Source organism: Nansenia antarctica (genome assembly GCF_963989245.1).
Source record: "Nansenia antarctica genome assembly, chromosome: 5".
In the NCBI taxonomy this organism is placed as follows: domain Eukaryota; kingdom Metazoa; phylum Chordata; class Actinopteri; order Argentiniformes; family Microstomatidae; genus Nansenia; species Nansenia antarctica.
Window position 1 is genome coordinate 62,233,180 of NC_137690.1, and position 16,077 is coordinate 62,249,256.

Sequence of the window (16,077 nt, forward strand, 5' to 3'; positions counted from 1 at the left end):
GAATATATAGGCTATGTATTTCTTTTATTATGATATGATTTGACACCGGCATGATGATGACTCCTAATGTGTAGGCCGGCCTATGCGAAACAGCGCACAGGTGCCACATGGGATTGATGCCAGATGGGATTACAGCTTAACCAGTCTATTACCGCTTAAACACAGTAGCCCATTCGGCGGTAACCCATGCCTATCTGGCAACCCTGCCAACCCGTCCACCATAGTAATACGCAAACGTTGCAGCTCAAAGTGCACCATAGCGAGCGATTAAATTAATGGAAAGATGGCAAAACAAAGTAAGCTTAGCAATTATTTCATGAAGCCAAGCAACAATGAGTCTGAGCCTGAGGAGAAGTCTGACTCTGAAGAGATGGAGGCCGCAGCGGCTGACGCCGTCGTGGCTCCTCCAGCCAAGAAGTCTCGTGGATTCAGAGTTGAATGGAAAAAAACTTTCCCCTGGCTGCGTTTAGATGAGGAAGCCGGAAAAATGTTCTGCTCACCGTGCGAAACATCGGGGAGGAATAATGGATTCACGAGAGGAGCAACTAATATGAGAATGTCGGCTCTCACTGATCACAGTCGGTGCAGTGACCACATATCGGCGGTCAGTTTGAGGCAACAGCAAACCGCTATGCAAGGCCACTGTGAGCAGGCTAATGCAACGGCTAACAATAAGCTGCACTCTCAGCTATCAGGTCAGGCTATTTTATTTAAGGCTATCCCCTATCTATCTGAGAAAAGGCATAGGCGATAGGCCTAGGCTGTAACATCGAACGGAAATTAGCCTATACATACGCATTGCAAGTTAATTTAAAGCCTATTTATTTTCAAAGAGTTTTATTCTATTTTATTTTATCTGATAAAAGGCATATGAACGGAAATTAGGCTAGCCGTGTCACGCCAGAAGCCTACATGCTTGCACTGTTACTGTTCAATAAAATGTTATACATCTAGACATTGTGGTATTTCTTTATATACGTATCCCAGACTGCCTATCAATTGTTTCTCAATAAACAGTTATGTTCTTCCCATTGTCATACTCCCGAGTTAAACGAAATGCCTTCCCAACCAGCGAGACTTATAGAAATGACGTTGTTTTATTGATTTTAAAAAAAGGGTAAAACTGGAAAGAGAAAATAGAAAACTCACATTAATCCCAAACAATTTAACAAACTTCAGTTAACGTAATGTGGAGTCCGTTCATTGATCGATGCTGTCTGTTCAGTTCCCAGTGAGGCGCCCGTTCAGCGCTGGACCCGTTCAGCGCTGGATTTGACGCATGGCATAGCGCGCATGCGTCAAATCATGTTATATTATTATATATTATATAGCTCGCATCTAATCGTATCGGATGAGAAATAGACATTAAATGGCATATATAGGCCGCTACACAACAGTAATCACCGCGACAAACAGCTATATTCGATTTTGAAGAAAAAAAATATGATTAAAAAAAAAAAAATGTTATATTTTAATATGATGACCGGAATATATCACGTTTGTCCGGTAAATCGAATTCTTCCCGGACACGATGTCCGACGGCAAAGTTTTCTAACGGAAACCCTGGTGCACACACACTAGGACACATGAATACACTTGCACTCACATGCACATACACACACGCACACACACACACACACACACACACACACACACACACACACACACACACACACTCATACCGTGAGCTTAGAATTATAAGGTTCTATCTCCGTTTAGGGTAGTTCAGAGATATTGAGCGTCAAAGTTTTTACATTCCATTATGTTTTGTGAGATGGAACCATTGTATTTTATGAATTACTAACTCAAAAATGTCAACATTTAAAAAAAATAACACCACACAGGCATTAATAAACACCTAATGGATCAGATTATGTAAAAAACTAAATTTTGACAAAAATGGAGATAGAACCTTATAATTCTAACGTCACGATACACACACACACACACACACACACACACACGCACGCACGCACGCACGCACGCACACACACACACACACACACACACACACACACACACACACACACGCACACACACACATCACATCCTGATTGTGACTCATGTCCCATGTCGTTGGAGTGGATCATTAGTTGGTGATACAGGCTAATTCCCCAGCTCTGTTCAGCTCCCAAATACTCTTTATAGTGTTGTATTATATAGTATGTGCCAAGATGACTACATGAGAGAGGAGAATGCTAAGAAGGCAAACAGACAGATGGTGAAAGTGGAAAGTGGAAAGTTGGAGGGATAGACAAAGAGACAGAGAACAGACAATGAGTATGAACCGAAAGAGAGTCAAGACATTTCCCAATACATTTTTCCATCATAAACCTAGTTTGTTGTCTTGTTGTTTTTATTTGGTAAAACGATGGAACAATGTAACCATATTGTTGGCAGCCTCGATAGAGGAATTCGATAGGCCAGCTCTTCATGATGTTACACAAACGTTTGGCTTGCCCTTTAAACACTGCTGGCAGAAGACTCCTGGTGGAGGCCTAGTCCAGATATGAGCCTGCCTGCTGCCTAGCTCCATCGACTCATCATTTCTCAGAATAGAACCGTTCCATTGTCTCCAAGTACGACTTCTCTATTCTGTGTAAATGGCTCATCAACTGCCGGGGAAATGCCCTCATAGATTCTGCCGACCTCTCAGTCGCCAATTAGATCTATTAGCGGAGGCACTGTTCATTTTCAGCCGTGTTGAGTGTGTAATGAAAAATTATGCTTCTTGATAATTTGCGCCATGTCATTTGCAGGGACAAAATGGTGGATAGGTGCTCTTTTTTTGCAAGACATTGATATTTCATAGGTTGCCAATATGCAGGCTAGGAATACAATACCACTCTGCAACCCTGTGTTCCTCCTTTCTCGGTATCGTCATGCAGCAATTCACTTTGGCCTTCACTGATTCCTGCCAGTCATTGGGTAATACATTGTTTACACCCTGCTTATAACACCTTCAAAACAGAGTCATGAATAAGTTATAATAATAACCCAGCCTTGATACAACACTACGGCACTCGATTATGATGTGTCATAGATCCTAATAAGGTAAACAGAAAGGTGTGATCGGCTCTCTGTAGAAGACCAGGGTTGCACCATGCATAGTTGTGTTGTACAAGCCAGACTAAGTTCTGTAAGTCTGTGAGTATGTCTGTATGTATGTCCGTAAGTTCTGCTGAACAGTTCAGTAAAGGATCTATTTCAAGGCATTTTGGGTAAAGCATGTAATTGAGATCATGTTTAGAAACAGGAACCATTTCTATTCATTTGAGTTTGGTCGTAGCTGATTTAATAAGCAAGGTAAAGTAGAGAAATACAAAAAGCCCTCATCCCTGCTTCTCCCCATTCTTTCTGACATTAAGACATCAATGCTATTCTCTTTTTTGGAAGACATCCAGGTCTTTTTCTGTGATGCCTTTGAGTGCTATTCTAAACTATTCAATAAAACATGCACTGCTGATGCGGTATTCTGCTCAGCTTATGTCAAACCCTTTCTTGTACTGTATCCATTTTTCATGTTTGCAAAATTTACGCTGGAATCACAGGCTGGACAGAGAGGAGGATGCCCGAAGCATCACAATTGGCATGACCCAAGGAGAGGACTCACTCACTGTACTGTGTGTTTGTATCTATCTCAAAGTCAAGTGAAAGTATAGTGCAGTATCTAACTTTTTGTTTACACTTCTAACCTATCATACTGCATAAACTCTTTGTAATGAGGTTCACATACAGTACTGAAGGTGTGCTTCACGAATAATTTCTTCCGCTTTGTTAAATGAGATGGCTTACGTGAGGCTAATGTTCTAGGCCTGTCGCTTCCAACTTGTTAATCAAAAAAACACGACACAGTGCATTGACCTGGAGTGTTGACGTTATGAGATCCACAGCCCAGGCCCAGCTACTCTGTCTGTATGAGTCAGAACATGGCTGCAGGGGGAACGACTGGACAGTTAAGAGAAGCAATTAGTGCTGACTCTCATACCGTCTCTATGCTCTGAGTCAAGACCCCAGAGGACACAGGAAGTAGTGCTGTAACCCCAACCTCTGGACGCAACCAATCAGACGGCTTGTTGTTACTATTCACACACTGGCACTGGAGGAACGTCAAACTACATTTTAATAATAGACCCTGCTCTCTGTGTCAATGGCATTCCAGCTAATTGCTTTCCTCTTGGTTACGGCTCCAACTCCTGCAGGGCTTTGAACGGGACTGATGATCGCGACTGATGCGCTCTTACCCAAAATGTGTTGACATTCAGGAACGCTAATTGTAAATAAGACACAATACCGATATCAGGAGAGCATCGCCTTGCTTTCTCTTTTGCTGAGAGCAAAATGGGACTGAAAGAGAGGGAACAAACCATTAGCAAGCTTTTCAGGGCCTTGAATGTGTCTATCGAGCTGGCGTAGATCTACGCGCTGTGTGTTGTTACCATCTCTCCCAGCTGTCGTACGAATTTACAGGAAACACAGTGATTTGCTAATTAAAAACATTTGCACACTTACTGGTAAAGAGATGCCACCTCTAGCATCACATGTTCCCATAAACATGTATGTGATATCTCTTATCCATTCAATGAGAACGTCGGTGCAATGTAATTAGAGGGGCTTCCTTTTTGGCTCTGCTTCACAGATAACAACCAAAGGAAATCCTCCTTCTTGGTTGTCAGATTCCCCCTGACACAGGGGTCTTGGAGTACAAGTGAAAAGGAATACAAGATGAAAAAACGCTGAATTACACCCAGGGTCCATATTCTTGTTGTTGTTGTTGGGGTATTTTTAATCAGGGAGATACACTGTGCTTGCATGACCATGTGCCAGCCGCCCTTTACTAACAAGAAATGCTAATCTTTGTATCTTGTCTTGATGTTATTTTAGGGATTTCAAACATGCTAAGTCTGTTAGTAAGACTTGCATTTTTCCCTCCCCAAATCTGGTTTTTCCTCTTCTCTTTTGGGTTTTTGCTTTGATATGGCTTATTTAGGTCACATACACCACACCACTTTGAAGAGCTAGCTGGGCTATGCATCATTTAGTTCTGGGAAAGAGGGCTTTGAACAAGGAAATGCGATGATAAATAGAATTTGTAATTAATTCCTATCCAAAATTAATTTACTTTAATTAATCAAACTCAGATGCATTTAGATGCCATGTGAATCCCTTTCTGATGCCAAAACAAATTTCCCCAGCTGTTGTATTGCTACAAGTTGGTAGTGCTAGTAGCTATCTTTTGTGTTTGTTTCTTGTATTGTGATAAAGCAACACATCTCTGTTCAGTTAATTCTAGTCATTTCAATATTAACACAAAACATCCTGTCACATCCTGCCAAAAACAGTGGTTGTTGTTTTCGAAAATTACAGTGGCCGCTCAATTCAATGAGTTCTCCATAGAGTAATTATAAATCTGACAGGCACCTGTATGCAGTTAGACAATGTATGTATCATATGCAAGCCTTACCTAATAGGCCACACACTGTAGGCTAATCTGTGACACCCTGTAGGTTGGCTCTTAAATTGCGCATGTTCAAATGAATAACAGAGAGGATAAACAGTACCAAGTTTAAATTAGAATTTGAAATGGTGAGACTCATATTCAAATGAGCCTGTTGATGATGCAACATGCCTGTAGCGTGGAGGAACATGAAAGAGTCACAGCCTACTGTCATAATATACTGTGACTCACAGAGAGAAGAGAGAGACCTAGGGAGAGGGAGAGAGAGAGAGAGAGAGAGAGAGAGAATGGGAAAGAGAGGGAGAGAGGTAAGAAGAGTGAGAACAGGAAAGGTAGAGAGAGAGGGATGGAGAGAGAGAGAGAGCTTTGTTTTTGCAACACGTGGTAGAGTAGAGATAAAACACCCTGAGCGAGTCTGAAAATTACCAGTGTTTCCACAACACATTAGTAATTCGCTGTTTTAAAGCAGCCACATTAACATGCAGCACCGTCAGGGAGATGTCAGCGATACAATTAATTCCACACTGCAAACGCAAATTAGGGGCTCTGCCAGCCAGCAACTTCCCCCATCTGATCCTCCCTTGAGAGAAAAGGTATGTCTGTGACACAGGGAGCTACAGTATAATCACACCATGAATGTTGCCATTCCCTCTGCCTCCTTGGTTTGACACCTTACTATTCCTTGTTTCTGATCTTGAAATGTTGTAATTCTCACCCCCACTGTGGCTCTTAAATGATTTCACCTGACCTTGCACTAGCCATTAAAGGTTAACTTAGCATACGACATCATTACACATACTGTCATTTTGGCAACTTCCTACTTCAAGGGAGGGCGCAAATTGGGAAGAGCCAAAAAAGGCATTCTTGGCAAATTCGAACTCTGTTGTTGTTCATATCTGTAAGCAAGATGATAAGTCACTGGTTTATCTGCACCGTTTAGTGCAGTATTCCATTGATTTGATAATGTCCAAAACATAACTCAGTAATAAAACCTAATCATTTTTGTGTACATCCAGGGGGAAACAATGGTCTCTCAATATATTCTTCATCAAAGGTATGAAGGTAAATATCAGGATGTGGATGGCTTGACAGAAATCAAAATAAAGCTTTTTCCAAAGCTCACATTAAGTGGACATTTAAAATGATATCAGACAACATGGGCGGGTTTGGAGTGCAGGCAGACATGAAAGAGCAGCTAGTTCCATTACAGCCCATTAAAAAAACAGCTCTTGGAGATTGAAGCTGGAGATCGATAAAAGCCAGTTTAACTGTCTGACACAGTCCACTAATATCTGTAACATAAACTCCCATTCACAGAGAGAGAGAGAGAGAGAGAGAGAGAGAGAGAGAAAGAGAGTGAGAGGGAGATAGAGAGTGTAATGTGTGTGTGTGTGTGTGTGTGTGTGTGTGTGTGTGTGTGTGTGTGTGAGAGAGGTAAAAGCTCAAACCCCTTTCCCAACTTCCCCTCTCCTCCCTCCATCAAGGGAGTACCTCTCGTAGTAATTATGTGAGTGGATTTCCATAGTAGGTCTCTATGGATCTTTAGGATCTTTAGGCCCTTAAATAGCCTATGCTTGTCTGAGGCTGACTCTCCCCCATTGGTATCTCTGAAATACATCTTACAATTAGCATTCCAATACAGCTTAGAATTTCAGAACCCAAATTTGAGCATGTGTCTTGCGTAGCCAGATCTCTAAATCGCGTTGTTGTCCGGCAATTTTATTGGATGTTACTCTCCAAGAAGCCTCCCCCACCCCCATGCCTGTAGAATGGTTGTCTGTCGTTATGTCCGTTGATTTTTCCCATCCGGGTCGGACTGTTTTTTGGAGAGAGTTGTGGCCGATGATGCTCGTTTGCAACATTGAATAAAATGGAAGAAGACCTGAGGGAAAAACAGAATTCGTTTTTTTTGGAGCTCTGCCCAAGTAAGGTTGTTGATTGGTTTTACCTTTCCCCACGCTTAACGAGTTTAGAGCCACAATACTGGCACCTCGTGGTGGACTGTTGTTGCTATGACTGAACTAATGAGTAGTCATACACATACATTTTTTTTAAATAGAAGATATGTTTGTTTATTTTAAAGAAAGCAAGAACGTCAGGCATACAAGAAAGTGCACAAATCAAACGCAAAAGGTGCCAAAAGTTAACTCGATAGTGAAAGTGAAAATGTGCTCCTTTTGGGAGGAGATGGAGACAGTTTGATAGATGGATGGATTATGGATTACGATAGCAACAACAATGACTAATCATTCATTGACACTCATTCATTTGCACGTCCTGGTATATCCATGTAACCGACGATCACCTTGTAGCCGTCACAGCCCTACTCACACTATCCTATTTCACTTCATCGGACATCAGGGTGCGGAATCTTAAAGGCTCTTTGATGTTGAATTTGAGCTCAATGCTATTTCCATTCAGAGGCTATCTCTATGGTCGTCATTAAAATACCCCCTTTTTGGTCTCCCATAACGAATCCAATATGATAAGTCTTGAATGAATGAATGATGGTGTTAGGAAAGAAAAAAAAGAAAAAAAAACACAAGAAGGGAAGGAGCTGGTTTACATAAATAAAGGCTATGTACACTATCCACTATACTGTACTGTACAGATAGACGACTAGGGTTGTCATATTGCACATAGTGTTATTGCACATTCATTTAAAGTGTCGCAGTTTTGCGGCAACGGTATTGCCATATATGTAACAAACAGTATGGACATGTTTAGAGGACACAACATTCTGAGAAGAAGCAGGCATGTATGATGTTTAAGTGCTGCAATGACTAGTAATGCCTTGAACCATGCCTTCTGAACCAGAGCTAAGCCTCTCCTGATTAGCCTATGAACTGTATATAAAGTATTTCACTTACATGTTCAACCTACCTTTCTACTGATAATGAACATGAGAGTGAGACAGAACCACTGGCCCTGTGGTGTTCTGACCGTGGTGTGTTTGTGTGTGTGTGTGTGTGTGTGTGTGTGTGTGTGCGCCCGTGTGTGTGTGTGTGTGTGTGTGAAAGTTTTGTACCTTCACTCCCAGGACAGCACAGTAACCAACAAAACAATTGTACGCTGTGGGCAAATCCCCCCATTGACATTACCGCATGATTTATGTGAACTTATTAGGGTCACTGCAGTACAAATGTGGATCGGAAGTTAGAAGTTGGAATTTGGCCCAGTGGGGACAAGGTTTCTGTAATGTGGTGAAATCTTTCTCTTTTTTGTTTGGCAAATAGTACAAACAAAAACATGGGAGTCCTGTTTCCTTCCCTGTCTTTGTCTTGAGCCCCGGGCCTGGTCAGCGGGCAGATTTACAGAGCAGCCTGTGTGACTTGATTTTCAAACAGTCGTTACTTGCCGTTGCAGAAAGATAGGGATAGATTGGCAAACAGCTCAGCTCCTCCTAGTCAATCAAAAATCCCTCTGACAGTTGGTGTCCTCTTTGAACAGCTGTGCCTGTCCACAAAGACTCAGACAGACAATCAAGACAAACAAACACACAAACACACACATACAGTGTAAGGGCATGCACGCACGCACGCACGCACACACACACACACACACACACACACACACACACACACACACACACACACACACACACACAGACACACACACGCACACACACACACACACACACACACACACACACACATATTTCTCTCTCTCTCTCTCTCTGTCTCTAAGTAGAAAGGGTATTCCTTTTCAAAGTGCCTCTGAACCCTAGGGGCAAACAAACAGGAAGTCAGATAATTGGCAGAGTACTGCAGAGCGTTTGGCACAATAAAGTCCCATTTTCTAATTAAGGCAGGGGAAGATATGAGTGGTGTTTTACAACGCAAAGCTGGCGAGCCAAAGGTGATGCAATGCATTGCATTGTCACTACAGTATAATGTATGTAGTATAATCTACAGTACAGTGTATGCTTTACCACAATGTTGATTCACAGTAGAGATTATTATTATTATTATTATTGTTGTTATTATTATTTACTTTTGACAAGAATTATGTAGTAGTATAGTAAGCATTGGGGAAGCTGCTCTGAAAATGTTTTGAACTAAAATGACCAATTAGTGTAGAAGGGAAGAAGTTGCACTACACTAAAGCTACCCTCGAGAGACATAATAGTTTGTCAAACTAAAGCTACATCGAAGCTGCTCTGTCTAACACACGACAGTCAGTTACTGAAAGACGACTAGCCCTGGTGACAGAAACTGAACACCCGAAACGCTCTGAAAGATAAAAACAAGTGAGGTGGAGCAAAGTGCGGACACGGGAAGCAGTGAGGGAATAAATCACAGAGACATTTAAAGTTCAAGATCTGGAATAATAGCTGAATTCCTATTTCCTTTTTTGGTTTTGGTGGGAAAATGTACTAAGTAGCTACAGGAGCTCACTACACTGCTACACGGCGAACAAGAAGTTAACTACTGAAAATACTACTAGAATTTGAATTTAGTTTACCTACCACCCAGCTACAGCAAAATGTAGTTAAACTAATAGTTGAGCTACATGTAGTGGAACTACTCGCCAACACTGAGTACACTACAGTGGAAAAAAGCTTTTTGCAGCATTTTAAATGTTTAGGCTATTTTCCCAAATGAAAACCTGCAGACTTGTAAGTGGCTCTTAAATAAAAAAAATTGTTATGAGTCCATTAGGCTCGTTGAAGATGCTGTAGTATGTCTACGCTGTAATCTGAGAGAAAATTGTTGCTTTAGCTGTCACCAGTGCCTAGGGAATCCATGTGCAGCGGTTATGGAAAAGAGAGAAGTCCCTCTCCCTGAAACACAATAGCATGACAGCAAGATGGCAGCTCTACACTCTGTGTCCCAATAGCGCTTGGTGTTTGAGTAGATGGGACATTCTTCGGTATAGACTTTACCCCCTGCAGTATTCTACTGTACATGCCTCCTCCTCAGGGATAACGGGACATCCTATGTTGATGAATTTTCATGACTACATACAATGTCACGATATACACCACAGACATAACTGTACCATCAAGCCTACTTAATCTACAGTACATGGCCTTGCTGTGTTCATGACGTAGCCCTTTTGGGAAGCTGAGCCAACTGCTGGAGAACCATAGAGATAGCCTCCGATGTAAACTCAGTTTAAATATAAACCGCCTGAAATGTTGCACAGCGCAGTTCTGTTTAAAATTTTAATCCAAACCTTTTAGTGGATGCTAGAAGGGAGGCCCAGAGAGACAAAGGCAGAGCAGTCTCATTAGAGAGAAGTCGTTATGAATTGGTCCCTCCTCAAAAGCTGACACACACCTTCCGCCTCTGCCCCTGCCACCCCGCCGGCTCCCGGTAAAAGTGGGGCGGAATGTTCTTGAATGGTCAGCACAGGATGTGCAGGCAGGGAGTCTGTTTTTTTTTGTTGGAAACAGAACACACATCGTCCTTGTTATATATTTACTACTGTAGGTAGGTGTGCTCAACTTAGTTACATACCAGCATATGAGTCTGTAAAAGCTCCTGAGGAAGAAAGCAAGTCAATGTTTGATTTGAAGACATGGTCTGGTAAAAAGAGCCGCATGTCGGGAACTCCTCCAGTCACGCAAATGAGCAAAAATCTTCTTAAAAAAAAGAAATAATGTGTTTTACGTTTTTTTGCCTATTACGAAAGTTGACGTGTTGAAGAGCCCACTCAATACAACAAACAACAGTTTTAGGATCACTAAATACTTATAATTTGTGAATTGGATTCACTCTCTTGTCTTCTGCCGTAGACTACTGGTAAGTGATACATGGCTTGTAAACAAACATTAGTTTTAGGACATGTTCAAAAGCAAAGACAGTGTGATCATCTAATTATGTGTAGTTATGTGTTTTTAGCATGTTGATGTTCTATCAGCATATTGTGATGTGCTTTAAACATGCATTAAGTAGCGATGTTCCTTTTTAGTAGTAGCTATTAGCAGCTGTTTAGCTTGTGTTTTTTTTAAGTAATTTTTTCTGAGTGGGGCAGTCCCACTCATATTTAAACATTTTTTTATTGATAGATACAGTGAAGATTTAGACAGGAATGATGGGTAAGAGAGAGAGGAGGGATTGCATGCAGGATATGTCCCCGGCCGGAATCGAACCGGAATCGAACCGGGGACCCTGCGGTTACATGGTCAGCGCTTAACCCGCTACGCCACCTTAGCTTGTGTTTTGAGTCAGAACGCCTTTCTCCGCTATTTGGTTTGAGGTGGACTATTCAAATAAGCATATCTTCTTCAACTAGAACTTCAGATTTCAATGTATGATACATCATTTGAAAACTGACAATTTGCACTTTCATAATCTGGAAAAAACTGAAAAATGACCATGACGATTTGAAGACTTTTTAGCCAGACCCTGTATAAAAACCACATCATCTGTTCATCCTTTGGGTTCCTCTTATTCCAGCCTTTCACCACGCCCTTTCATATTCAGTTAGCAACTCAGGTGTGTATGTATTGGGCTGGAACAAAATATTGTGCACTTCCTGGGCGTCGCTCAGTAATGGATTGGGAGGCTTTGTCGTTGATTATTCTGAGCACAAGCCCCAATATAGGCCTACAGTACTCAACAGTATATTTAGTCTTTTCATGTATTTAACATGGTGTTGCTTGGTTAAAGGGTGAAGGGTTGAGGGTCTTACAGTACGTGCTGACCTCGGCCCAGTTTTCAGATTTTCCTTCCCACCGTATACTGCAGTTAAGGTTAGGATTTGGAGGTCAGATCTGATCTCAGATCAGCGCCTAGAGAAGCTGGTCAATCGCCATCATTACGCACTGCCGCTGACTGACTCTCAGGCCTTGACTAGTGACCTCTGGCAACTCGAACTATTGTAAGCTAATGGATTTGGAAAAAGCGTTTTATTTCACGTGATGTAGTTCCCCAGTAGTTTGGCATAGTCGGTCCTCAGGCATCTCGCTGCTCTCCGTTTGAAACTCACACAGAAGCCTCAAGTGTCCCTCAGAGCGTGATATTAGCTGTTTTTTTGCTACTGTACATTAAGCCTATGGGTGCCTTCAGGCAGACATGGAAGATGTCAAACCCTGGGGGTGAGCACCCCATTACAAGGATAAATGGAGGGAAGAGAACAGCTGTTCAACTCCATTGTCATCTCTAGTCCTCTGTAGTTGTACCGTCGGTTGACGGTTTACTAAGGAGAGGTGTACCATAGTGCAACATTCTCACACCCTACTAACTGCACAGGACAAGCAAAGGACTAGTGCTTACAGCCATGCATTTCTGATGTTGTCAGTTACCATCGGAAATGTGTAAGGACTATTGATCAGGTCATTATTTGGGAGTAATTGAATTCCCTTAAGTACCAAGGGCATTGTTCCTCTGGATGGAGTTGTTTTGGTCTACACTCGTAAAAACCAGCCTGAACTCCTGAGCTCACGTGTTTACTTGAGAAAACATTAACATTACAAAACATTAAGTCGACCGTCTTTGACCAGGCTAGTTTTTTGGCCCATGTTATTTCTAGATAAGAATACTTATGGATCTCTGCATCAAATACCATACTTACACGGACATTAATAGTGAATCAATCCTGGGTAATAGTCATTCCTGGACAATGGATACCGTAGGTTATGAATAACTAATGGTTTGGTTTTATACTTGCCCCTGCCTTATCAGTCCCGTGGACAGCCTCAACTGAACTTCTTTTTGGTGTAAAATAATGATGTGAGTGCATTTCTCCTGAATCCCAATGCTCAGCAAGTTACATATTTGAAACCTGCCTCTGTAGTTCGCTAAGAAAGGAGCACACTTAATTTCAAAGGGAGATTTCCTGCAGTGCTTTTATGATTGCTAACAGTGGAACATATTATAGTGTATTTTTGGACATAGAAATAATTGCATTTTCAAGGCCCATTCATGTAAGAGTAATGCATGAAGTACTTTTGAACTCGACCACAATTTAGTGCCACTGAATGTAAAATCGGCTTTGAAAATCTAGGATTAGTTAGCATCGATCATCAAACCAGATAGCATAGTTGTTTATTCATCATTGATTCTACCCGGAATATCTAGTTTAAACAGCACAACTAATTGATGCATAACAATGATGCAAACTCTTCATACAGTGCTGTAAAGTTATACATGGATGCCCACCATCAGTGGCGAACAGTACACACAGGTGAGTGTCCTCGTTGGGATGATCCTGGTAGGGAGGGAGGAAGGGAGAGGGCTTCATTGGATGTGTTACCTGATATTTATTGTTCGATAGCTTAACTCTCCCAGGTCACCACTTCCTGTGGCGAACCCTGTGCATTTTTAAAGAGGCCTGCTGATCTACCAGCAAGACTCCTCCGCTCCAGTGTCGGGAACTGCACATAAACACATCCTGACCTTAAGCAATAATAAACCAGCAATAAACACTATGAAATATTAAACAGGGAAATAGTTTAAACAAACAAATACTTGATGAGCAATAATAATGTTGACATTTGAAGCTTTCCCTCTCTGTTCAATGACGGTTTTGCAAATACCAATGTGTGTTAGGGCAGGCTCAATGGTCAAATGTTAAGCATAGTGTACGTGTGAAGTCACTAGTGCATGGTGTGCATGATCCATTTCAGTAGGTTTTTACAGGAGAAAACAATGCGGTTTTATGCCACCTTATACAGGAATTCATGGGGCTACCAACAGACGACACTGCTGGTGTGAAATGTTTATTTTGTCCCATCGATCGGTTTCCTGAACTTCCACCAAACGTCTGACCCTGCTCTAGGGCTGGTATAGTGCCCAGCTCTGGGCTGTTATTGTCAGAAAAGGCCCTCTGGACACACGGTAGTATTGGAACCTCTGGACTGCCTACACATGAGGCATGAGGATTTACACCGCGGAGACTAGGGATTAAGCTCAACCCTCTGAGTCGACCAGAGACTCTCATCAACAAATATTGCCAGTAGTGTAGCTTACTCTGCCAACACTTGTAACTAAACAGCAGACTGGACAAGGATAGCACCACTGGGCGCCAGTTCAACAGGCTCTGAATCACCCATGTTGCACATGGCGTTCATTCCAACATCAATGGGTGGGATGTGTGGTGGTAAACACGCTGCATTGAGGACAAGGGCGTGTGTGTGTGTGTGTGTGTGTGTGTGTGCATGCATGCACTTTGCCACCTACCGCATTGTAGTTTTGACCAATAATAATCCCAGACTATTTGACATGGTTTTTACTACCATCGCACACTATCGTACCTCGACATGATTGCGTGAAGAGAATATATGAAGAGAATATACCACCATCATGTTCACTCTTATTGGAGTTTGCTCCTTAAAACACTTGCTATTTCCCTGACTCCACGGAAGGGTCCATTGTGTTCTGCTCTCAGGTCTTTGATGTCACTCGATGTCTTACTCCCCTGACATCTCCAACCCTGGCTCTGTCTCGCTCACAGCCAAAGGAGATGGGATTTTAAAAATGTAAGGCTTCTTTGAGTGAGCCTTTGGCCCCTGCAGGTCTCCTGAAATTGAAAAGAGAGAGAGAGGAGTGAGAGGCTGGATGGGAGTCAGCAGCCCCAGCCCGTCTGGAGCCCAGCCGGGCCGCTTTACTTTTAAAGACGCAGAGGGGTTGTCCAATACTGCCGCTCTCTATAGTCTCTTGCCAGAGCCGGGAGAGATGCTATCTGAAACCATTGTTGAAAATTAAACTGGGAGTTCAGAGCAGTTCATAGGAATGAATTCCCCTGCTAGTTCAGTAGTGCATTGGCCTTGGTCTACGCGTTCTCCCATTTGAAACGGTTTCGCGGCGACTGTTTGAAGAATAATTGAAAATCCATAGCTGATATACAGTACTCACACCCTGCGGTAATTAATTTCTCTTAGTTCTGCTCAACTCTAACCTTTCTATCTACACTACGGTTGTCCCTTCTCATGCCTCTGTTGTACTGGCTGTTATCAACATGACATAGATGAGTCATCTGAACACACACACACACACGCATGCACACACACACACACACACACACACGCACACACAGAGTGGAAAGAGTCATATGTGGGTGTGATGATCACAGCGGTCATGCTACAGCAAAGGCTCTGCGCTACAGAAACTGGCTCCATTCCAAATCTCCTCACAAGTCTACCCTCCTATTCTTCTTTAAGGACTGATGAAAGGAAAGGTTCTCATGTCTGCTTTCCATCACGACCGTTGATCTGTGAATAGTTGATAGTTCTATAGGATTCAATTGGATGGAATCCTATCGCAGTCCTTCTAACAATCAGAGCGGATGAACGAAAAGTCACTAGGTAAGAAGCCTTTTAGAGTGTCTACACTTTGTTTAGAGGAGAAAAAGCATGCCTCGTTGAAGGACCACAGGCCACTGGAGAATACATGTTGTCACCTGTTCAGTGTGTGGTTCAGACCACCTGACGTAGTCTACAACACAGGGTTCTGAGTTTCTCTCCCCTGTACCTCAGGCCAAAATGACAGTTGATGAATCCCTGTCCTATTACCCCTGTCCAGGGGGCGACTGTGGCTCAGGAGGTAGAGCCGGCATCTAATGATTGCAAGGTCGGTGGTTCGGTAGTTCGATCCCCGGCTGGCCATGTGTCGAGGTGTCCATGGGCAAGACACTGAACCCCAAATTGCTCCCAATGAGCGGGCCGGCACCTT

General features: G+C 42.5%; 1 protein-coding gene across 1 annotated transcript in view; it reads left to right on the forward strand.

Moving 5' to 3' along the window:
* Positions 1-16,077, forward strand: part of gabbr2 (gamma-aminobutyric acid (GABA) B receptor, 2) — a gene marked incomplete at both ends in the record, with an annotated part of 193,725 nt that overhangs the window by 63,950 nt on the left and 113,698 nt on the right. The window lies entirely within an intron of this gene.